Source organism: Nuphar pumila, chromosome 15, assembly GCF_984573655.1.
Source record: "Nuphar pumila chromosome 15, dmNupPumi1.hap1.1, whole genome shotgun sequence".
NCBI lineage: Eukaryota > Viridiplantae > Streptophyta > Magnoliopsida > Nymphaeales > Nymphaeaceae > Nuphar > Nuphar pumila.
This window is the reverse complement of record NC_143263.1, coordinates 27,887,315-27,912,177: the sequence shown is the minus strand read 5'-3', so window position 1 is coordinate 27,912,177 and position 24,863 is coordinate 27,887,315.

The following is a 24,863-nucleotide window of genomic DNA, read 5'->3' as shown; positions in this document are numbered from 1 at the left end:
TAGGCTTTTTCTTCATATTTGCATATTGAAAAAAATTGAAGCCTAAAACTCGTTTATATTTTTCAAAACACGCTTCATTACATCTCACACCTTTGAAAAACTTGCTATACCCATGTCATAGGGATTCTTCAACTTGTGCCTATGTTTGTAAAATATTCCAAATAGAAGACTGCAAAATAATGGGCAACAAAATAGCATCGACTGACATCGACTGCCAAGTTCAACCAACTCCAGGTACCCAAACATGCCAGCATCCATACGCAATTTTTATGGATAAACGAGTGGACCAGACACATCATTATAATTAGGGATGTAAACTGGTCAGACTCGGGCCAGATCTAAGCATTACCAAGTCTGACTTAATCTGATTTGATTCAGATTCGGATGAAAAAAGATAAAACCAATCTCAGATCTGACTAACTTAAAATCCGGTATTTAGACTTAATCCGGATTTTGGTCAGATTCAGTTCAGGTTTGAATGCAAAACTAAATACCAAACCCGGATATATATTTGGTTAACGAACCCAACTAATTGGATTCGGAATCATAACAGATGCCGTGTTACATCCGACCCATTGACATCCTTAATTATAAGTCATGATACAAGTTCATATACTATCATCACCGCGAAGCAACTTGAGACCCTAAAAGCCAAACCAAACTCAATATAAGCCCATCTCCACGTCTACTCAGTTGAGTCATGATGACTTGCGCTATCTCTATTACATGGTTAATTCCTGAAACCATTCTAGTGCACCAAATGATCCCAAACGCAAATTTCAGATCAAGTTTACAACAACCACATCACTTGGTCCCTGAACCCATCTTCTAGAGTGGGTTTGATACACGGACAAACCAGTACAGGGAGAGGTCGGTCTCTGACTCCCTGCCCAGGCGCTGTCCTGCATTTGATAAGCAGGGCGCACCGCATTCATGACAGCCCAAATGGCTCCTGTGCAGGTGCTTTATAAGGCGTTGTACAGGATGTGCCGGTCACAACTCTAGGGGTTTGATACACGGACAGACCAGTACGGGGACTAATCGGTCTCTGACTCCCTGCCCAGGCGTTGTCCAACATTTTTTATAAGGCGCCTCTTTACATAAGATGGCACATGTGGTTTTAATGATTTGTAACCTTGACCAAGTCCTTGTAAAAGTCAAAATACTTTGGCCTTGTTATCAATGGGCATGCTGATTAAAGCAAGGTCGTCACATATGGCCTTGAACTCCCTTATGTACTAGGTTAAAGAATTTGAGCTTTTCTTAGGAGAAGTCATACACTGAATTAGATGAAACTCATGCTCCTGCGAGTCATGAGCAAATGTTTCTATGAGAGACAGCCCAACCGATTCATGACAGCCCAAATGGTTCCTGTGCAGGTGCTTTATAAGGCACTGTACAGGACGTGCAGGTCACAACACTAGGGTTGCGATTGGCATGTCCAGGACAAACACCATGCTGGTCAGCCTGCGTGGCATTTGTCCTAGCATGCAAACACAACCCTAGTGTACACGAACACAAATTCCAGATCAAGTTTTTGTCACTATAGTTGATTGTAAAGCAACTCTCACATCTCACTGAATTTCTTGAACACAACCACGCAACAGTCACCAACAACATGTTAAAATAGTAATTTGTAATTTGAGTTGAATCACAAAATTTAAGATCCAAATCCAACCCAAAAAGTGATAAGGATGGTGGCATGGATAAAATGTCCTTTGAGCTTCCCCAAAATCTTAAAGATTGCAAAAATGCTTTGTAAGTCTTAAGTATTTCATCTTTTGGACTCCACCCCATTTAGAGCTTATATAAAGGGTTAGCTGCTAATATTTGATGTATGAAAATGAAATTAAAAATGAAGTAAAGTTCCTTTCACCGTAGCCTCCTTCTTTCTCTCCTAAAAAAACCCATTAAGTTCATTATTTTTCAAAATAAAGTCCTCACTTGTTTTGTCACATTTTCTTCTCAAATTCTATCTTCTCAAGTATTTGCCCTCAACACTTCCGTTGCTCCAACATGTGTGGTATCAGAGCTATGGCATCAAGCTCCACCAACTCCAGCTTCAACTTTTCTCAAAATCAATTACCAATATTTGATGGTGAAAGCTATGAATTTTGGAGTCTTCAATTCAAGACTTTGTTCATATCTCAAGATCTCTGAGAGTTCGTTGTTGAAGGATATGAAGAATCAGATGACAATGTAACATTGTCTTCATGGACTCTTGCAAAACAAAAAAGTTCAAAGAATGCAAAAAAATGACGCTAAAGCACTTGTCTTCATCCAACAAGAGGTAAGTAAATCAATCTTTTCTCGTATCATGAATGCTTCCAAATCAAAAGAAGCATGAAACATCTTAAAAAGAAATTTCAAGGTTTTGACAAAATCGTATCAATCAAACTTCAATATCTTTGAAGAGAGTTTGATACATTATTGATGAAGGACAGTGAAAACATGCAAAAATTCTTTTCTCGGGTTACTAAAATTATAAATCAAATTAGAAGTTATGGAGACAAGATTGAAGATAAGAAAATTGTTGAAAAAGTTTTACAAAGCTTACCATCTAAATATGATTATGTAGTTGCTACAATTAAAAAATCAAAAGATTTATCTGTATTATCATTGCATGAACTAATAGGTTCTTTAGAAGTACATGAAAAGCAAATATCCAGGTTCGAGTCAAAGAATTTGGAATAGGCATCCCAATCTAAGCTGAATGTTGAAGAAAAAAAAGAGACTTTCAAAAGATGCAATATGAAAGAGGTGGAAAGAATCAAAGACCAATAAGAGGTTGAGGACGAGGATGAGGAAAAAGTAATTTCAATTCAAGATATAACAAGTAAAATGAAAAAAATGAGTTGTATTGCTATGTGTGCAAAAAGCTTGGGCACAAATCAAAAGATTTAAGGTTCAAATGCACCAAATGCAAAATTCCAAATCATTCTAAAAAAGATTGTTTGTTTTAAAAAAAAAAATGAAACAATTTTTTTAAAAAATGATGAACAAAATGATCATTTATTCTTCTCATGCTTGGATGCTAATCAAGAGTCACCTGATATTTAGTATCTAGATAGTGGGTACAACAGTCATATGACTGGCAATCGGGATTGTTTCACTAAATTGGATGAAAGTCCGATCAAAAGTAAGGTTGGAAGATGGAAAATCTCAAGCAGTTGAAGGCAAAGGAGTCATTGCTGTGGAAACAAAAGTAGGTGAATCTAAACTCATTCATGATGTTCTTTATGTTCTTGGCTTGGCACAAAACCTTTTAAGTGTTGGTCAGCTGATACAAAAAGGATATTCAATTTATTTCAACAATGATGAATGTAAAATAATCGACAAGAAAAGTCAACAAACTATAGCCAAAGTATAAATAGCTTTAAACAAGGTTTTTCCTTTGACAATGAGTTCCTGTGAAAATCAAGCTCTTAGTGTAAAAAAATTAGATGATTCAAACCTTTAGCACATTAGATTTGGTCATTTAAATTATAGAAGTTTGCAGTTACTGAAACAAAAGAATATGGTCATAGGACTTCCTTGTATAAATGATGAAAAATAAATATATGAAGGGTGCATCTATAGAAAGTTTCATAGATTGCCATTTTCTGATTCTTCATGGAGGGCAAAACGTCCACTTGAGTTGGTTCATGCAGATATTTGTGGGACCCACTCAAACCGAGTCTCATAATGGTAAAAGGTATTTATTATTATTTAAAGACGATTATAGTAGAATGATGTGGGTGTATTTTTTACAACAAAAATTAGAAGCATTCTCAATGTTCAAACAGTTCAAAGCATATGCAAAAAATGAAAGTAGGTTTAAATTAAAAGCCTTGAGAACATATCGAGGTGGAGAGTTCACATTAAATGAATTTTGGGACTACTGCGAGGAGCATGGCATTAAAAGACAGTTGAGAGTTGCAAAAATGCCACAACAAAATGGAGTCGTTGAACAACGTAATAGAACAATTGTTAAAATGGTAAGAAGCATGTTAAAAGGAAAAAACTTCCAAACACTTTTTGGGATGAAGCTATCAATATTGTTGTGCACATCTTAGTCAGGTCGCCTCCAAAGTCTCTTATTAACAAGACCCCTTATGAAGCATGGTTCAAGCATAAACCAAAGGTAAATTATTTCAAAGTCTTTAGTTGTATTGCATATGCAAAAATTACATCTCAAGACAGGAAAAAGTTTGATGAAAAAAGAGAAAAATATATTTTTATTAGTTATAGTGATACTTTTAAAGCTTTTCGTCTTTTCAATCCAAAATCTCATGACTTTGTGGTTTCAAGAGACATAATTTTTGATGAAATAAGTGAATAGTGTTGAGACTCAGAATTAGCAGAACCATGTTCAAAAGATCATGATGGTAAAAAGCAAAATGAAGTCATCACAAACATGGAGAAATCAGATACTGAATCAGATGATCCTCTTAAAAAGGTAAGAGAACTCCATAAAATTTATGAAGAATGTAATTTGGCATTATTTTCTTGTGAACTACAAAATTTTGAAGTAGTTATACAAAATGAGATTTGAAAAACTGACATGAATGAAGAAATCTCTGCAATAGAGAAAAAACATACATGGGAGTTGGTAGAAAGACCACCAAATAAAAATACTATTGGTCTAAAGTGGATTTACAAAATAAAATTCAATGAAGATAGCTCAATTCAAAAGCACAAAGCTCGATTAGTTGCAAAGGGTTATTCTAAAAAATATAGAGTAGACTTTAATGAAACCTTTGCTCCTATGGTCAAAGTGGAAACAATAAGAATGGTGCTTGCCATTGCTGCAGAATTAAAAAATTTTGTTTACCAGCTTGATGTCAAAACAACATTTTTAAATGAAGATCTTAAAGAGAAAGTTTATGTAGAACAACCTCTTGGTTTCAAAAAGAAGGGAGAAGAAGGAAAAGTGTACAAGTTAAAGAAGGCCTTGTATGGTTTAAAGCAAGCTCCCCGAGCTTGGAACATGAAAATTGATAACTATTTTATACAAAATGGTTTTCAAAAGAGTCCAAGTGAGCCATATTTGTACTTTAAGAAATAATGCAAAAGAAATTTTTTGGTTTTCTGTTTGTATGTTAATGACTTGATATATGTTGGAACAAATCCAACGATGGTTGAAAAATTCAAAGAAGCTATGATGAAGGAATATTAAATGTCAAATCTCGGTATTATGAATTATTTTTTAGGATTTCAGGTCAAACAGGTAAATGAAGAAATTTTTATTTCTCAAGAAAAATATGTTGAAGACTTGTTAAAAAGGTTTAACATGTCAAACTACAAGTCAGTAAGCACTCCAATGGCAGTAAATGAAAAACTCTATAAAAATGATGGAACAAAAATTGTTGATGCATCAATATATCGCAACTTAGTGAGATCCTTGATTTATCTCATAAACACCAGGCCTGATATTGTCAATGCAGTAAATATCATCTCCAGATTTATGAATGAGCTAAGTAAACTTCATCTTGCAACAACAATAATTTTAATTTACTTGGTTTTACTGATAGTGATTGGGCAGGTTTCATTGATGATAGAAAAAACACTTCAGGTTATGTGTGTTTCTTGGGAACAAAGGTGATTTCGTGGTCTTCCAAAAAACAAAATATTATTTCATTATTATCTGCTGAAGCAAAGTACATTGTAGCTAGCAGCATATGAAGCAATATGGTTAAGAAGAATTCTTTCAGATCTTCAACAAAAGAAAGAAGGCTCAACCATTATCTACTGTGATAACAAATCTATCATTGCCATGCCCAAGAATCCGGTATTTCATGAACTATCAAAGCATATTGAAATTCCATCACTACATTAGAGAATTTGTTGAAAATGGAGAGATCTTGGAAGGGTTCATCTCCAGCAAAGATCAAGTAGCTGATATATTTACCAAGCCACTACCATCCGAAAAATTTGAAAAGTTCAAGATTTCATTGGGAATTTCAAATTAAAGGGGGGTGTTAAAATAGTAATTTGTAATTTGGTTTGGATCACAAAATTTAAGATCCAAATCCAAGCCAAAGGTGATAAGAATAGTGGCATCAATAAAACGTCCTTTGAGCTTCCCCAAAATCTTGAAGATTGTAAAAATACTTTGTAAGTAGGAATTCCAAATTCCTAAGTATTTCATCTTTTGGACTCCACTCCATCTAGAGCCTATATAAAGGGCTAGATGCTAATGTTTGATGTATGAAAATGAAATTAAAAATGAAGTAAAGTTTCCTTCACCGTAGCCTTCTTCTTCCTCTCTTAAAAAAAAACCCCATTAAATTCATTACTTTTCAAAATAAAGTCTTCACTTGTTTTATCATACACTACAAGAAATCTCTGGATTAGCGATGACCTCAATCCATCACTAATCCATCACCAATCCATCGCTAAACAGTTTAGTGACGGATTAGCATCGGCTTAGTGATAGATAACTTCCATCGTAAAATTTTAGTCGCTAATTAGCGATAGAAACTATCTGTCATAAGTTCTGTCACTAATTTGCGATAAATTAGTGAATACCATGATTTATCACAAGGTCATCGTTAATATGCGGAGATTTGGTTTGGCGACGGACTAAATTCTATCGCTATTGTAGCGACAAAATTAGCGACGAATTAAAATTCATCCGAAAAACATTGGTCGATTCACTTTTGCGATGAATTAATATTTGTCCCTAATCCATCGCTAAATTGGACGCCGATAGTAAATAGCGACGGATAATATCCATCATAAACAATAAAAAAAATTTAAAAAATTATTTAAAACATAAATATCGAGAAAAAATTCTCGTGATACAATTTATATTTCCTCTGCATAAAAAACAAAGTACACATAAAAAATATATATAAAAAGCAACTAAAACAATTTATCGATCCACTATAATCCTCGCCAAGTTCTAATTATTTACAAGTGAACATTTACAAAGAGTTTTTTTTTTAAACAACAAGAAAGTACAATAAATTCATCACATGAATCTAATCATTGCCAAGATTTTGTGTGTCATCTTCATTGTCTCAATCTGCCCTTTCAGCTCCTCTACGCTGATTATCTCCAGCATCCTACAAGAGAAAAGAAAGGTTAATATTGATAAACAAAATATAATGAAATAAATTATATGCAATGCACCTAAGTTAAGGCAATCAAAGTAACTTGAGTGAATTACACATAATCTAGCTAGCAATAAAGTGAAGGATATTAACAGAATTCAGATGTTTTCTAAGGCTGACATAAAAAATTCATAACGATTCAATCATGCAAATATGTGTTCTAATCATGCATATACTAGCTTGAAATCTAATGACGTGCAATACATCACATGTAACTTTCATACCAGAGAGGCACCTGCAGACGAAGTTTTCCTGTCTCAAAAAAAGCTGCAAAACTCATTACGGACAACGTCAAAAATTACTTCATGTAAATAGTCACGTAGTGTGTCCTTAACAAGCTGACGTACACCATCCCAAGAATTAGGCGGGTCAGTCGGATGCTTGGAGATGATGTTGGCGGAAGAACTCTGTGAGACATGACTGGAGGAGGCAACGACTGGTGAGGTGTTCATATTACTCCCAAACCCGAACACACGACCCTTTTTGGGTTCACTTATTACAGTCACCCATGCTGCAGGATCAAAAGGTGGATGCTGAGTGGAGTCATCGCCATATCGCTCCACCATCTGTTGCTCATATGACTTCTACAAAGTAATGATTACAGTATGAATTAATAATTAAGAATTATAATATTTATGATAACTTATATATTATAATGTTTACTAATACAATAAATACATACATTTGTCGTTCTTGCCTTCTTTGATACAAACTCTCCCGTGGTCTTACGTTTATGTGTTTCAACAAACACATCCTTGTATGATACAATGTCTCTTTTTTCTGCTTTCTTCGAAGTTAAATGATAAAAAAATTATTTAACAAGTATGCAAGAATACTTATAAAATTGACAATATATATATTGATGAGTTACCATTTTCTTCAGGTGGCTCTCAAAAGTCCTGGATCCACTTGTGTGTAGATGAACATCGGGCATTTTCGCTCATTTTGTGCAGCCTTCGCTGAGCGGTTTCAAAATTCATGCCCCGCCCACATGTCGCACATTGCATCCCAAACATCTGACCTGATAGTAGGAGGTCCATGGCCCTTCCACTATAGTGAATCATCTATCCTGCCAAATGCTTTTCTTGCTGCAGTCTTCATATTGTGCAGCATATTTGCAAATCGATTGACAACCACCTTCTGCCACACTTTCCTTGCATTCTGCTTCTCCATCGTAGTCGTGAAGCAATTCGAAGCCTACAAATATTTTCAGAAAGTTAGTAGATAAGACTATAACAAAAAATTAAATATGAAACACATTAACTATGAAAAACGATTGCATATCATGAATGAGGACCATAATCTGTCCAACACCTCCTTCGAGTACTCTTTCCATTGAGTGACCGGTCTGAGTAGATGTTGAACTAGTGAATTCCTAATCTCTCATATTACTTCTTGTGGCTCGAACCTCATGTTGCACATGAATTGGTACACATTAACTATCAATATATAATATTTATAAGATAAGTATAGAATAAGTGAAAATGAAATACTTATGGTCGATTATCGATATACACTATTTGAATGAGTCTTTTTATGTCAGACTGAGAAGATCCTGCATCCAGCGTTGTCTTGTGACTTGTATGAACAACTAGTGTAGGTGGGTCATGTGCAGGCGAAACATCATCTGTAGAAAAATGAGTTAGAAATTCACACAACGTGCATTTAAACTAATCAAGTATACAATTAGTTAAATGATATACCTATCGAAGCAACCCGTGAAGATGAAGGTTGAGACTGGTTATCACTAGGTGATCGATCATTGTAACCTCCACGAACCATATTCTAACAAATAAAAAATGTCATGCAATACATTCAAACATTGCAATACCTTCAAATCATTCAAATCATTGCAATACACTTCAATACATTCAAATAATTCAAACCATTCACATCAAATATTGCAATATATTCAAATCATTCAAACACGTTAAAATACATTCAAATTATAACTCTATACGTATTGAAGATACATAATCAAAGAATAAAAAATGTCATGCAATACATTCAAACATTGCAATACCTTCAAATCATTCAAATCATTGCAACACCTTTCAATACATTCAAATAATTCAAATCATTCATATTAAATATTGTAATACATTCAAATCATACAAACACGTTACAATACATTCAAATCATAACTCTATACGTATCGAAGATACATAATCAAAGAATAAAAAATGTCATGCAATATATTCAAACACTGCAATACCTTCAAATCATTTCAATACATTCAAATAATTCAAATCATTTACATCAAATATTGCAATACATTCAAATCATTTAAACATGTTACAATACATTCAAATCATAACTCTATACATATCGAAGATATATAATCAAAGAATAAAAAATGTCATGCAATACATTCAAATATTGCAATACCTTCAAATCATTCACATCAAATATTGCAATACATTAAAACATAAGATATTATAAATCATTAAATCATTAAATCATTTACATCAAACCAGCAGTACGAACCTTCCATTTCAGTTGTGCCTGCTCGAAACACATTTTTTTATCGTCGAAACAGATGGTCGCTGGGTAGAAATCGACGATGACACTCAAACCAGCACGCTTCTTTCTATGCGTCATTTAAAAAGATTTTGTATCCTCCATGTAGTACAGACATGCCAACCTCCCATGTGTGCTCCAACCAGATAACATACCATATGCAGGGAAGTCACTGATTATCCATAGAATAGCAGCCTTCATATTGAATTTTTGTTTTTTTTTGGCATAGTACGTGAGAACACCATCATCCCATAGTACTTTCAGTTCATCAGTCAATGGCCTTAAATATACATCAAGATTTTAGCCCGAGAAGGTCGGACCAGGGATCAATAGAGACAAGAAAATATTTTGATGCTTCATATACAAGCTTGGAGGAAGGTTGTATAGAGTTATAAATACTGGCTAACATGAGTATGGAGTTGATCTACTCCCAAATGGATTAAATCCATCTGTACATAAATCGAGCCTAACATTTTTTACTTCCATTGCGAAGGTTTGAAGAGTACGATCAAAGTGCTTCCAACCTTCCGCGTCAATAGGATGTGTGATCTTTTCTTCATCATGTCGAACTTTATCTGCATGCCATCTCATGTGTTTAGCTGTCCTCGAAGACATATACAATCGTTGCAATCTAGGGGTGAGAGATAAGTAGCAGAGTGACTTGTATAACACTTCTTTTGACCTTGTGCTACTATTGCCTCTTGTCTTTGGCTTGAACCGAGGATGCCCATATGACGAGCATGATTTGCTATTTTCCTGATCTTTGAAATACAATATGCAGTGATTTCGACAAGTATCTATCTTTTGATACCCCATACCTAGAGCGTTGACCATAACCTTCGCACGATAGAAATTTTGTGGCAATTTTTCATCTTTGGGTAACATACTCTTCACAATAGAGCACAAACGGTCAAAACATGATTGACTCAAATTAAACTTGGACTTCAAATTCAGTAGTTGAAGAACTGCAGACAAGATAGTGTGACTCTCGCAATCATTCCAAAGTCGTTCATTAGCATTTCTAAGTAAATTATAAAATCTACTAGCTGCATCATTTGATGCTTCTTCCACTACCCCAGTTGTTACATCACTAAGACCCATAGCAGAACCCAGTTCTAGTCCTGTGGCATCAAATATCAAATCCATATATAAATTATCGTGCATCACATCAACCCATGCGTCAAAATTATTCCTAAATTCTTCACCATGAAACGTCCAATTCTGATAATCACTCACAAAACCCTTCCTGTATAGGTGATGTCTAATGCCATGAGGTTCTACAAATTGATTGTTCTTATAAATCTTGCAGGAACACCTAATCCGACCTATGGGATCCATTGTACTGATATTTGCCGTTGCAAATTCAATAAAACTGTCAACACCATTCATATATTCAAGCGATACCTCATTGTCAACTATTCTACGGTACATCAATTCACAGTTTGTAGTCATTTTGTAGTATGATGTTACAAATATTATCCTAACCAGTTAAAAGAGAATCATTAGAATGTTATGATGAAGAAAATATCAAATTTATCATGCATTTGTGGTAGATGTAATGCTTTGATATCTCTCTCTCTCTCTCTCACACACACACACACACACACACACACATATATATATATATACAATCACAAGAACTATGATGCATGCATTGATAACTTAATATTTTCATGTGCAAACTCATTCATAACACGATACATTCATTTTAAGCATGTTTTCATGATACAATTTCACATGGAAGTCATAATCAAATTGAAAGTAACTTCATGCAAGCATGGATACAATCACATCAAACATTGTAATACATTCAAATAATTCAATATCAAAATAATATCAAACATGTACATGCAGTAAACACACTCCAATATCCTGCTAACTACTACCATTACTAGCATGGAATTCAAACTCCAAAAATAAGAACACTTCTATTTTTATATATTAAAATCATGCTCAACATGATCTCCGAACTCCATCAAAGCAGTCCTAGATATCCACAACTAAGTGAGTGTGTGAACAAAAAAGTGTTGCATCAAAGAAATTAAATAACCTGTGATGCACATGCATCACTTACTCACCATGGGTATTTACCCAATTTGCATTGCTTTTGTTACATACTTACCACGGGTGGCGTGGCACAAGCGGGATCCGTTGAGAAATCTGCAAGAGACACTGTATTAAAATGAAATTTATTACCCGATAACAAGGAGGGTAACACACTTTGTCAAAAACGAGCCCAGACAGGAAGACACAACCCTCTGGTGAAAGCGAGACAGACAGGGGTGCTGCCCCAATCGGTAGTAAGGTCAAGGCAGGAAGATCTCACCCCCTCCCGTTTCAATCATGAGGCAAGGGGGTCTTGCCCCCTGTCGAGGCAAGATTTCCCAGCAGAGGGATCTGCCCCCTGCCGGGCAAAATTTTCTGGCAGGGGGATTTGCCCCCTATCGGGCAAAAAGGATAAGGGGCAGGGGAGCTTCACCCCCTATCGAAATTATCGAGGAGAGGGGGGTGAATCCACCCCCTGTCAGGGAAAACAAAAGGGCAGGGGGCTTCTCCCCCAGCCGATCATTCTTCGATAGCGGACAAAGGGGCCCCTGTCGGCAAAGTCAAGAGGATAGGGAGGCCTCTGTCGGCATTCGAAAGGACATGGGCGAAGCCCCCTGTCATGCCAGAGAAAAAGAGGACAGGGGCAGAGCCCCCTGTCTCGTTGAAGAGATCAAGGGCATGGGGAGAGCCTGGCAGAGGCGATCGGGGCCTCTGTCAGCCCTCGTCGACTACACAGGGGTGGGGAGGGCCCTGCAGAGGCTGTCGGGCCTCTGCTGACACTCCGGCAACCATAGGGAGAAGGGGGCCGCTACACCATAGGGGAAAGGAGAATGGTTACCTGCGAACGGGGCTCGTCGAAAACCTAGAGGGGGAGCACCGAGAGAGAAAATGGGAGGGGAAAGATAGAGGAGGTCGATGGGTGTCGGGCGGGCCAACGGAGGTCAATGGGCGATGCGAGGTCGCCGGTCGGTCGGGCGGCGGGAGATCGGGCGATTGACGAAACAGAAAGGAAAAAGAAGCTCGCATTAGAGATTTATGAGAAATTTAGCGACAGATTAGTGACGACAAAATTTTGTCGCAAATGTGTGACGGATTCCCAACATAATTTTTTCCGTCGTTAAGTTCGCAAATAATTAGAATTTTAGCGACGAATAGTTTTCTCTTGCTAATCCATCACAAATTGACGACGAAAAAAATTCGTCGCAAATTTCCATCGCTAATTCGAGTTTTTCTTGTAGTGATATTTCCTTTTCAAATTCTATCTTCTCAAGTATTTGCCCTCGATACTTCTGCTGCTCAAACACAACATAATAGAGGCAAGTCTGTGCTGGCAGAATCAGTAGACCCATGATTTTGCAACACAAATTTCAAGCTGCTCGCAGAACTAAACAAGTGAATAACAAGTGATATTCAGCTAAAACCTGCATGAAGACAATCAAACTTATCTACAAACCCCATCATGTATAGTCAACGACAAGATTCAGCTCAACTTAAACAAGGCCAATCAAGCCAATGTGTGATCATCGCAAAATTTTTCCTCTCATACTATTCTCTCTCTTCCTTCTCTTTTCCTTTCCAACCTCTTATTTTCCTCCTTTTTGAAGGGAGAAAAGATAAAAGAACGGAAAGGAAGAGAGAAGAAAAAAGAAAGAAGAGAAGAGAAGAGAAGAGGAACTCTTTTGCGGGTCTCACTTGACCTTAATTTTAAAAATATTTGAAATAACTCACCTCCGTTTTTGAAATATTTGCGGGAAAACTGGGAGACGGGATTCACTCGTCGGTACGAGGTTCGACCGTTCCTGGCGCCTTTACCAGGGGTAATCGAACCAAGGGTCGAATTAATGCCTTTTTGCTTTGCTAAGAAATTATCTAAGTGTTTATTCCTAAGTCTAGATGCACAAAGAATCATGCTTGTGCAAAATGCAAAGATGTATGCTCTTTTTGAAAATATTTTGAAGAATTCCCAAGTATTTCTGAGATGAATCTGATAAAGTGAAGAAATGATTTTAACTTTAGAACTTAAGATTAAAGTTCTAAGTTTTTAGAATAATCAAGAGCTTGGGAAAATAAATCTGGATTTTGGAAAGTGATTTTGAAGTCTTGAGATAAAAGAAAAAGAAAGGAATTTTCAAAGTCATAAATGGACTTTGAATCAGAATAGAAATGAAAATGGAATTGAATAAGAAGGAAAGATAGAATTGGGAAATTTGAACAAAATTGAGAAATGGAATTGATTTAAAAGTTGGATTTTTTTTAAGATGAAATCCGAATCAAAATCTGGATTCTGAATAGAGTTCAAAGTTGAATTTTGAACTTAGGATTCGAAATGGGAATTTGATTTGAAATCTAGAATGAAATGGAATTGGTTTTAAGGATTGAAATTAAGGTGGAATTTGGATTTGGAATTTTTGAAGGGAATTGGATTCAAGACTTGGAATCCAAGATGATATTTGGATCTGAAATCCGAGATCCAAGATAGGGTTGGACTCTGGATCCTAAATGGAATTTGGATTTGAAGTCTGAGATCTAAAGTAGAATTGGTTCTGGATCCTAAGAAATGTATTTTGGATCTGAATCTGAGATCCAAAGTAGAATTGGATTCTGGATCCTAAGAATTGGAATTTGGATCTAAATCTGAGATCCAATGGTAGAATGAGGACCTAGATCCTAAGAATTGGAATTTGGATCTGAATCTGAGATCCAATGGTAGAATGAGGACCTGGATCCTAAGAATTGGAATTTGGATCTGAATCTGAGATCCAATGGTAGAATGAGGACCTGGATCCTAAAAGAAATTTGGATCTATGATTGGAGATCCAAAGTGGAATAAGGGTTGGGACCCTAAATGGAATTTGGATCCGTGATGGGAGATCCAAAATGGAATGGAGTTTATACTTGGAAATCTGGATCCAACTTGAGACTAGGGTTGGATTTTGGATTTGGGTTTGAGAAGTCCAAATAGGACCTTTAAAGATGGATCTGGGTTTTAGAAACCCAAATCTTAAACTTGAGATTCAAATCTAAACCTTGATTGAAGATAAGGGGATGGACTTGATTTTGAAATCAAAAGATAACTTCAAAGTTAAATTGAACTTTGAATTTAGATGTTGAATTGAGTTGGAATTTTGGAATTTTCAAAATTGATTTGAGAATTTTGAATTTATAAATGAACTTCAAAGTCAATTTGGACTTTGAATTTGGAGCTTGAATTTGGAATGAATCAAGAATATAAAGATTGAATTTTGAAATTTCAAAGTCAAATTGGACTTTGAACTTGGAATCTAAATCTTCGAAATAAGATAGAAGAATGAATTAAACTATAGACTAAAGAAAAATATTTGAGGTCACTTGGTTTTTTACAAGAGAATTTTGAAAATATGATGCAATTCTTCCCTAAATGATGAATGAATTTAAAGAATTTGAAATTGAATTTTTGAAAAGCTATTCCATTCTTTTAAATGAATTAAAACAAGATTGAAAATATAATACATCCTTGACTATGGTCATTGAATGTATTATATAATAACCTATATTTAAATTCAAGGGAAGAATGAAACACATTTGGTGCTTTTATAGAATTTAAAATGAAATTAGTTCTCAATATACCCTGACTATGGCCATTGGTATATATGTTGAATTAATTTCAAGTTAAATTCTAATAAAAGAAGAAAATATTTAAAGAAAATATGATGGTTTTGAAAGTGGATCTAGTGTGGATCTAGTGTTATTTTGTAAAAGATAAAAATTCTAAGTTTTGTTTACACCCCGACTATGGCCGTTGATGTAAATCGTCAACTTAGAATTAACTTACCTCTTACGAAATGGTGCACGTGCCATTCGTGTTTCACCATTGTGGGAATTTTGAGAAATAAAGGAAAAATGCATGAAAATAAACAATTTATGATATTTACAATGCTCATTCATTCTACCTAAAGCAGGAAATGTAAATTTTCATTAAGATCTAGCTATTACAACGGGTAGAATCAAGTTTACAACCCCAAATAATGATATCTTCCATATTTCCTGCAAAACAATCGGGTTAGTAATGAAAAGAAAAAGAAAATCATATATATATATGGAAATCAAATAGTAAAAGGGGTCATATGTTAAGATATGTATGATACAAAGGATGGAAAAATGGCATGTATACTTATATACATTCATGCCTATATATACACACATATATAAATATGCACATATGTACATGTATATAAGTATATATATATATTCATATCTATATATATATATATATATATATATATATATATATATATATATATATATATATATATGTGTATATATGTGTGTCATATGTGATATACATCCAATGTAGATGGATAAGAATGCTGCTGTGTATTTAAGAAATGTGGCAGTGACCTAGTGATGGAGCTGAACTATTGATGATGGAAACAGGCAGATAAGTAGAGGAGGAAGAATACAAGAGATGGGGTTCAGGGAATGAGGTAATCATACAGCCGGTTGATGCTGTGTAGGACAACTTGATGCCGCAACAAGTGCAGCTGGGGTTTATACAAGAAACGACATGACATGGGGTGTGGGTTATGTACAGGACAATGGTATGAACAGTGTGTTTTGCAGAAGATCTGCATAAGATGTACATAAGAGGTGTAATGGCTACAGGTTGATTGAAGATTTGTTGGATGGTGGCAGGTGCTAAGGATTGTGCGATCCTGAGATAACATACTGCGTATGCATGACAACGTTGAATACGCAGCAAAGTGTCACATAGCAGGGTGCTGAAGTAAGGGGGATGTGTAGACACGACAGCTTAGGGGCTGCTATAAACACTCATAACAGTGTGGATTTACTACCAGTCAAGATTCGATCTCGGCCCAGCAAGGCTCGGATCTCATAACAAATCTGTTATAAATCAGAAGAACACTTGATTTCAGCTTAACTGATTAGGATTCTAGGGTAAATCAACATCCAATCTAGGTGTTGAATTTGGTTTCAATGGATCAAAGTTTACAGTACATCAAGATTTTTGAGCTAAACATTCTAATTCAATGTATCCATGTTTTCCAACAACCAGAAAATTGAAAACAAGGCTTCAATTCTTGACTCGGTAAACTAGGATTTTCAGCAGATCAAAATGGATTTTAGGTTGAGCGAGATGTCTCTTGGCTGTATCTCAAGACACAGGGAAAGGTTTGTGAGTCCTGAGATGATGCTACATTGGATATGGCGGGGGTATATTACTTACAATAAACAGCAGGTGGCAATGTACCAGTTTCTCTGATTAACTAGAACTGGAGCTTATTCCTACCGAAATTTCATCAAATCCAAATGGTATCCCTTAACCATGTAAAAGCTCATTGTGCCCAAATGAAGTGAACTGAACAATAGCAGTAGAGCGCTTCAGGTGAAGACCGAGTCACCAAGTTTCAGAGGACTATCTGCAACACCTCCAAAATTCTCATAGAATCGAAGTAAAAAGATTCAACATGCTAGCTTTACAAATCCTTCCCACAGATCCACCCCAAGTGCCTGCAGAGATAGAAAATGACACCTTTTGCAGTTGCAAAAGGCAGAGGGTGATATATACCTTGGTGATATCACGATGCCACGAGGTTAATGGAGCCTTTTGATAGCATCCCAAAGGACCCTGACTGGTTACTTTGCATTCACGCTGTAAGTTTAGATAAAAGGATCCAAACTTCTGGTGCCTTTTAGCAGATTTAGGATAAGTCCTTACCTTCTCTGAATTACAAACAGATCTGCATATGGCCCTCCAGCCATTCATATCTACAGGTTTTAAATAGAGTTGACCTCTAGAAGCCACAACGACAAGCAGATAGCATCTCACAGATGTTGTTACAGATTGCCAATTCTTTATCAAGACATCTCCATCCCAACTTTCCCAGTGGCATATTTTCTTGGTTTCCATACTGTTGTGAGGTAAATGAGGTTTAATGATTTCACCGATTCTACCATATCATCGAAAAGAAAAATTACATAAGGATGTTTGTCACCCTCCACGATGTGCAATGTACAATGACACGCAATTGAATTCAATTAGGAATGATTCGAGAAATAGCAATACAAATGCTAATGTTCAGAAACAAGGTATGCCAACTCGAGAATCAAATCAGAACAACATAGAAATAAAAAAAAAATACCTCTTCTGCCATGTAGATAGTTGGTATACAAAGATGCTGTAACACGCCACAAGTTAGGAACCTAATTCAACCTAAGATATGCAATGCGACAAAGGCTATGTAAATACTATTAAACCTATCCGATGCTAACGAAGGTGCCATGGATGGGGTGTTCCAGTAGATGGTGTAGCTGATGGAATGCCATGACAAGTGATGATATGTAGATGTTCATGGAACAGAGAATGTTGTTTGCAATGAACCTTCCAGATGCATATTAGAAGAACATGAATGAAAATTAGGTGGGTTTGGTCATGAATCACCTTTTATAAAACTTATGTCTGATGAGTGAATGAGAGCTTGAAATGTATTAGATAAATCCTTGTTGAGGCTACGCTCAACATGGTTTATGACAAAACCAGAAATCAAGACGTCTATTTAAAATCAGATCAAGGTGTAGATGAACAAATGCACCCGCAACTGACTGATAAACAAAAGTCTGGTATGAACAAGAATTTAAGATCAACATAACAGAACAGAGGGACAAAATAAAGATAAGAAATCAAACGAATATCAAATACTACCCGATCTACCATCACGGAATAAAAATTTTTAATACAAATAAAAAAATGTAAATCATAAAATAACACAGAAAACCTGTCGAAGGGGGATCCTTCTATTTGCTGTTGCACAAGAGAGGGGGTTAATATTGCCATAAGCAACCCAACCCCCTCAAGGGTGCGTTAACGGAAGTTTAAAAAAAAAAAGAAAGATAGGAAGAAAATCAGAAAAACTAAAGGGACAGGCACTTACTGAAGTGATTTGCAGAAATCCTGAAAGAGGGAGTCGAGTCCTCGGTGGAGACAGAGGGGAAGCTCGCTAGGTCTCTCTTGCTTGCAGTAATTGTGAAAGGAAGAGCAGATGGTGATTACCGGTAATGGAAGGATCGGAGATGGATTTGTAGAGAAATTCCAATGCCTTCCAGGAAGGAGAACCAGTAGATGCTCGTTACTTCTAAAAATGACGAATGGAAAAGTGAATTTTTCTTTCACCGATGAAGTCCCCCCCTTTACCTTCCTCTTCATGCCTCTCTTAAAGAAGGAGAGGAAGCTTCAGGAACCTGTTTGTTGAAGATGAATGGGCGTGAAGAGGGTAGTTCATTTTGAGATCAACGATGGAGAAGGGAGCGCGGGAGAGAGTTCGTTGTAACCCTTTCCTATTTCAAAAAGGTGGTTCCCCCTTTTTTAAAAAAATAAATAAAAAAAAATGTTTAAGAAATGAGGTTTTTGGTAAAAACAGCTTCAAAAAAGCTTGAAAATCTTCCGTTTTCTTTGTAGCTTTTCTCAATTTTGGTTTTTTATGTTATTTTTCTATTTTTTTGTATTTTTGGAATAAAATCCTAAAGCTTTACGAGAAATCAAATATTTAAAACTATTTTTTTTTTGTATTTTTGTGAAATATTTACAAAAGGGAATTTTTCAGAGCTATTTTGAGAAAATTTCTTCAGAAAATAGATTTGTGTCCGAATTTTTGAGAAATATTCGAGGATTACAACCTCGAACTGAGAAATATAGGGCCAAGGATCCAACAGAGTGTCAGATGAGCCGCCCGAGCCTTTCAAAATTATTTTTTGGTATTTTTGTGATTTTATTTTGGAAATCGGACAACGGGGCTCAGATTTGGATTTAAAATACTGAGTTCAGACCCGGAGCTGAATTTGAATATGTAAATGTGTAATTTAATCCAGAACCTTGAAGAAAGACTGAAATTTGGCTTTTAAATCACTTTGATCTTTTCAGAAAATAGAGTCAGGGGCAAAAAGGGTCATTTTTACAAATTTTGAAAAATTTGGGGTGTTCACAGATGCCCCTCTTTGCTACTAAGCCGGTTGAAAGCCGAGCTTAGTGGCAAAGATAACACTCCAAATTTTAAAAATGCCCCAGTCAGCGGGTCTGAACTGGGTGTGGAAGAATTATTTTTAGAAGATATGGCTTCTCAGGCTTTGAAACCTTGTCCTGAATGGTTTTGGGGAGACAAAATCCTGGAAGATGATATGATTGAGTGGAAAATGAGAAAATCGTGATGGGACTTTTAGATGAAAGTTCTGAAATGGTGGGAAATGGAAATTTTGATCAGGTCTCATGGGTGAGACAAGATACTCTTTTTGGAATCGTTCAGGTTTAGCCCTTAACCTGGATGGGACGAAAATACATCAAGATGAATTTGAACTGAGGAAAGGGATACACGGGGACCTTGATGGGACATTTTGGAAAATGCCTTGTGAAATGAAGCCCGAGTATGATCCTTTCTTTGGATAAATGTATGAAGTATGGGTTCCTTGATGGGAGGAGCCATGATGGGATTGGAAGAAAGCATCTCGTCAAAACGAGGAATCTCATTGGAATGTGACTCAGGTTTAACCCAAACCTGCAAGGAAGATACCTCGCGAAGCGAGGTTCCAGGTTAACTCTTAATCTGGATAGGAAATCTACCATATGGGTTTCTCAAAATGGAGAAAGCACGATGGGACCTTCGGAATTTGGACGAACAAATCCGAGAGGGGTTTTTGCGAAAGGAGGAAATATAGAGTCCCTAAAGCTTTGAAAAAGGGGAAGAAAATGGTGTGTCTCATTGCTGAGACTGAAATAGCTTTTGAAGTAAATGATCTTTTGCAAATGGTTCAGGTTTGACCCTTATCCTGAGTGGGGGAAATCTACCATACCGGTTTCTCAAAAATGGAGAAAACCATAATGGGACCTTCGGAATTTGGACGAACAAATCCGAGAGGGATTTTTGCGAAAGGAGGAAATATAGAGTCTCTAAAGCTTTGAAAAGGGGAAGAAATTGGGCGTCTCATTGCTGAGACTGAAATAGCTTTTGAAATCAAAGAATCTTTCGCAAATGGTTCAGGTTTGACCCTTATCCTGAGTGGGTCATCCATACAGAGTTTGTTAATGAGAAAACCGTGATGGGACAGGAAGAGATACTTCTTCTGAGACAACTCTTTTTGGGAAATATAGACAACGCTAGGTTGCATCAAAATGAGTATTTGAATGCTTATTTAATTCTTGGAATAGCTAGAAAATTTTGCCAATAAGATAAAATTATAGCTGATTCAAATGCTTGAAAATGTGCACGTATGTGCAAAAGATATTTCCTCTTTTACCTAGAGTATTTCCCCCAAATGAGGTTAACTCCTCAGTTCTAAGAGTCAGATTCAAATTTTTAGCACTGATGATTTTCTTCAAGGAAGCTATCCATTTCCCTGATATGGGAATAGAAGAAATATTCTTAATTTCATAAAAGCAGGAAACGAAGAGATATTGATAAAAGAATTTTGCACGAGAAAAGATGACTTCTGGTAACTTCGGCAGTTTGATATCTGGGTGCTTTCCCACGATGATCTTTTTGCACTCTTTTTGAGTCATTTGGGCTTTCTCGGGTTTTTCTCATCATCCTTCATTTGGATGTCCTGACTTTTTTCTCTTTTTTCAGGGAAGGGCACGTCACAAACTCCTTCATCTTGGAGATGCTCCGATCCTTCTTTTATCTCAGGGATTCTATTGATCTCACTGGCTCAAAAGGTCTTTAGATGATAGCAGAAATCAAATATCTTTTAGGGTTTGTCGGTAGGTTCATCACACTCGCCTTCATCTCGACGGTGATCTGAACTTTCCCTGGAAGGATCCGTCACAAACTCCGTCATCTTGGAGATGTTTCAAATCTTCTTTGGCCCCGGGGGTCTACTCGCTTAATTCGCCTTCATCTTGACGACAATTGAGAGATCCCTTTTGCGGATATTTGATTGCAACTTTTTTAAACGAAAATGAGAAGATATGGGTTTGAGTGGATTCTTTTTATAGCTCAAGATATTTCCACTGCCTGATTGCCAGAAAGTCATTTTAAAACATACGCCATAGCCAAGATCAATATCAATTCGCTTCTGGCTTTTCAACATCATTGAAGATTTCTTTCATTGATCATATCGAGGATATTTCTTACATCCTTTTGGCTGATCAACAGGGAGAGATTTGAATTTTACCTCTTTTCGCAAAAAGTTTCACCTTTTTTGGAAGGAAATAGAAGAGGTAATCTGAGAAAATTCTTTTTGTGCAGTCAGACTTTTAGAATCAACTAATGCTTTTAGCAAATTGGCAAAGTTTTCACGAATTTCTTGTGAAATAATCACTCAATATAGATTTTGATGAGACATTTAGCTGTAATTTAAAGAAATGGTGCAAGAAATCAGACTTTAGAAAACTGGATAGATGAAATATATTAGGTTTTGGAAATCCCGACCAGTTTATGAGAAACTGGATTTTTGATAATCCCGACCAGTGAAAACACTGGATTTCAAATCCCGACCAGTGAGAAATACTGAATTTCAAATCCCGACCAGTTGTGACAACTGGATTTCAAATCCCGACTAGTTATAAAACTGGATTTCAAATCCCGACCAGTGAAAAATACTGGATTTCAAATCCCGACCAGTGAAAAATACTGGATTTCAAATCCCGACCAGTTATGAAAACTGGATTTCAAATCCCGACCAGTGAAAAATACTGGATTTCAAATCCCGACCAGTGAAAAATACTGGATTTCAAATCCCGACCAGTTATGAAAACTGGATTTCAAATCCCGACCAGTGAAAAATACTGGATTTCAAATCCCGACTAGTGAAAAATACTGGATTTCAAATCCCGACCAGTTATGAAAACTGGATTTCAAATCCCGACCAGTGAAAAATACTGGATTTCAAATCCCGACCAGTTATGAAAACTGGATTTCAAATCCCGACCAGTGAAAAATATTGGATTTTGAAAATGAAGGATTTAATCTGGTGAGTTAAAAAAATGATTGAATTTGGGAGATTATAACCCGAAGGTTGAGAAAATGATAAGATTTTGAGGATATTACAACCAGAGGTTGGGAAACTGATAGAATTGTGAGATTGGAGAACTTGAAGGTTTGGAAATGATAAGATTGAGAAGTCGCACCCTAAGGGTTTGATCTTGTTGAATACATGACCAGCTGGAGCTGGATCTTTTGGAAATACATGACCAGCGAGATGCTGGATCTTTTGGAAATACATGACCAGCGAGATGCTGGATCCTTTTGAAAATACATGACCAGCGAGATGCTGGATCTTTTGAAAATAAATGACCAACGAGATGCTGGATCCTTTTGGAAATACATGAAATTTTTGGGAGATTTAAGTCAGAACTTGAATTTAGGAGGAGAAAAGTCTTTGGTCAGAAGACTGAATTTAGAAGGTTACCGGTGTGAGAACCGGATTTTCCAAATGAGCTTAATATATGATTGAAAAGTTTGAGAAATAACCAGTGCGAGAACTGGGTTTTGAAGATGAGCTAGATTTTCAAAATGAATTTTTAGAAGATAATTCAGGATTTATCCCCTTATCCTGAACGGGGGAAATAATAAAAAAGAATACCTCATTGAAAGGAGGCATCAGGTTTATCCCTTAACCTGAAAGGGTGATTTTCTGAAGATAAAGGTAGAGGAAATTTTAATAAGATTGAAAAATTTGTTAAAACTTGACAGGGATGAGCATTAGCTTGATGTAAGTCTGATCAAACCAAAATGAATTAAATGAAACGAAAAATAAAGACCGCAAGACTAATTAAGATTTAACAAAATTTGAGGAAAAGAGCTTTCGTCTAATCCTGCCTGCATATGATGGAAGAAGACGATTATAAAAATGAAATAAAAATGCCCCAGTATCATGGAGAAGAATGTAAGAATTGATAGAAGATCATTATTTTATTAAAATGGCTCTTTGAATAGTACAAAAGGTTTTTGAATGAAAATTCTAAGTATAAAATTTCTTCAAATGCAGAGCATTGATGGGATCTGGCATCTCCACTCCATCTGTGTTGATTAGACGATATGAATTGCGAGGCAAAGCTTCCTTAACCACATAAGGGCCTTCCCAATTGGGTGACCACTTGCCCCGCGGTCGATGCTTGAGATGAGCCGTTGATCTGAGTACCAAATCATTAACTCGAAATCTTCTCTCAATGACGGACTTGGCATAGTGTCGAGCTATCCTTTGTCGATAAGCTTGAGCATGCTCTGCTGCCTTGAGCCTCTTTTCATCCAGTAGATCTAGCTGCACCAATCTCTGCTGCTGATACTGATCAAGTGACAATTCTATAAGTGAAGCAAATTTGAGAGCGGGCTTTTGGATATGGAGAGGTAACACCACTTCAGTTCCGTAAACAAGTTCTGAAGGAGTGGCATTAGTCGGAGTCCGAATGGTGGTCCGATATGCCCAAAGCGCGTCATGAATTTTCTCATGCCAATCTCGACCTGTCTTCACAGTCCTTTCCAAAATACGAATCAAGATTTTATTGGTAGCCTCTGCTTGGCCGTTCCCTTGAGGATAATAGGGAGCTGAGAAATGATGGGAAATTCTGAATTTAGAACAAAATGTCTTCATCCTCTCATTTTTGAAATGAGTTTCATTGTCTGAGACAATATCATGTGGTATGCCAAAGCGGCAAAGAATGTTTTTGTGAATGAAAGAAACCACATGGCGGCCTTCTACTGTGCGTAGAGTAACAGCTTCAACCCATTTTGTGAAATACTCTGTCGCAGCCAAAAAGTATTTATGGCCGTTGGAAGCAGGAGGGGTAATTGGACCTACGACGTCGAAAGCCCACATAGAAAATGGCCAAGGAGAAACAACTGATTGCAGATATGTGGCCGGCGCATGAATGGAAGGTGCGTGCACTTGACACTTGACGCACTTCTTCACAAATCTATGACAATCCTGCTGCATGGTATTCCAATAGTACCCTGCCCGAACGATCTGCTTGACGAGAGTTTGATAGCCGACATGGCCACCACAAATCCCTTCATGTGCTTCTTGGATGATCTCCATAGCCTCTTCTTTGTCTAAGCATCTTGAATACTCAGAACTGAAACCACGGCGGTAGAGGACATTGGCCAGAATGAAATAGCGGGTAGACATGCGCTGAATTGCACGTTGCTCCCTTTTAGGCATTTCTGGTGGAAATTCACCAGTTTCGATGAAATTTTTGATATTTTGGTACCAAGGCTT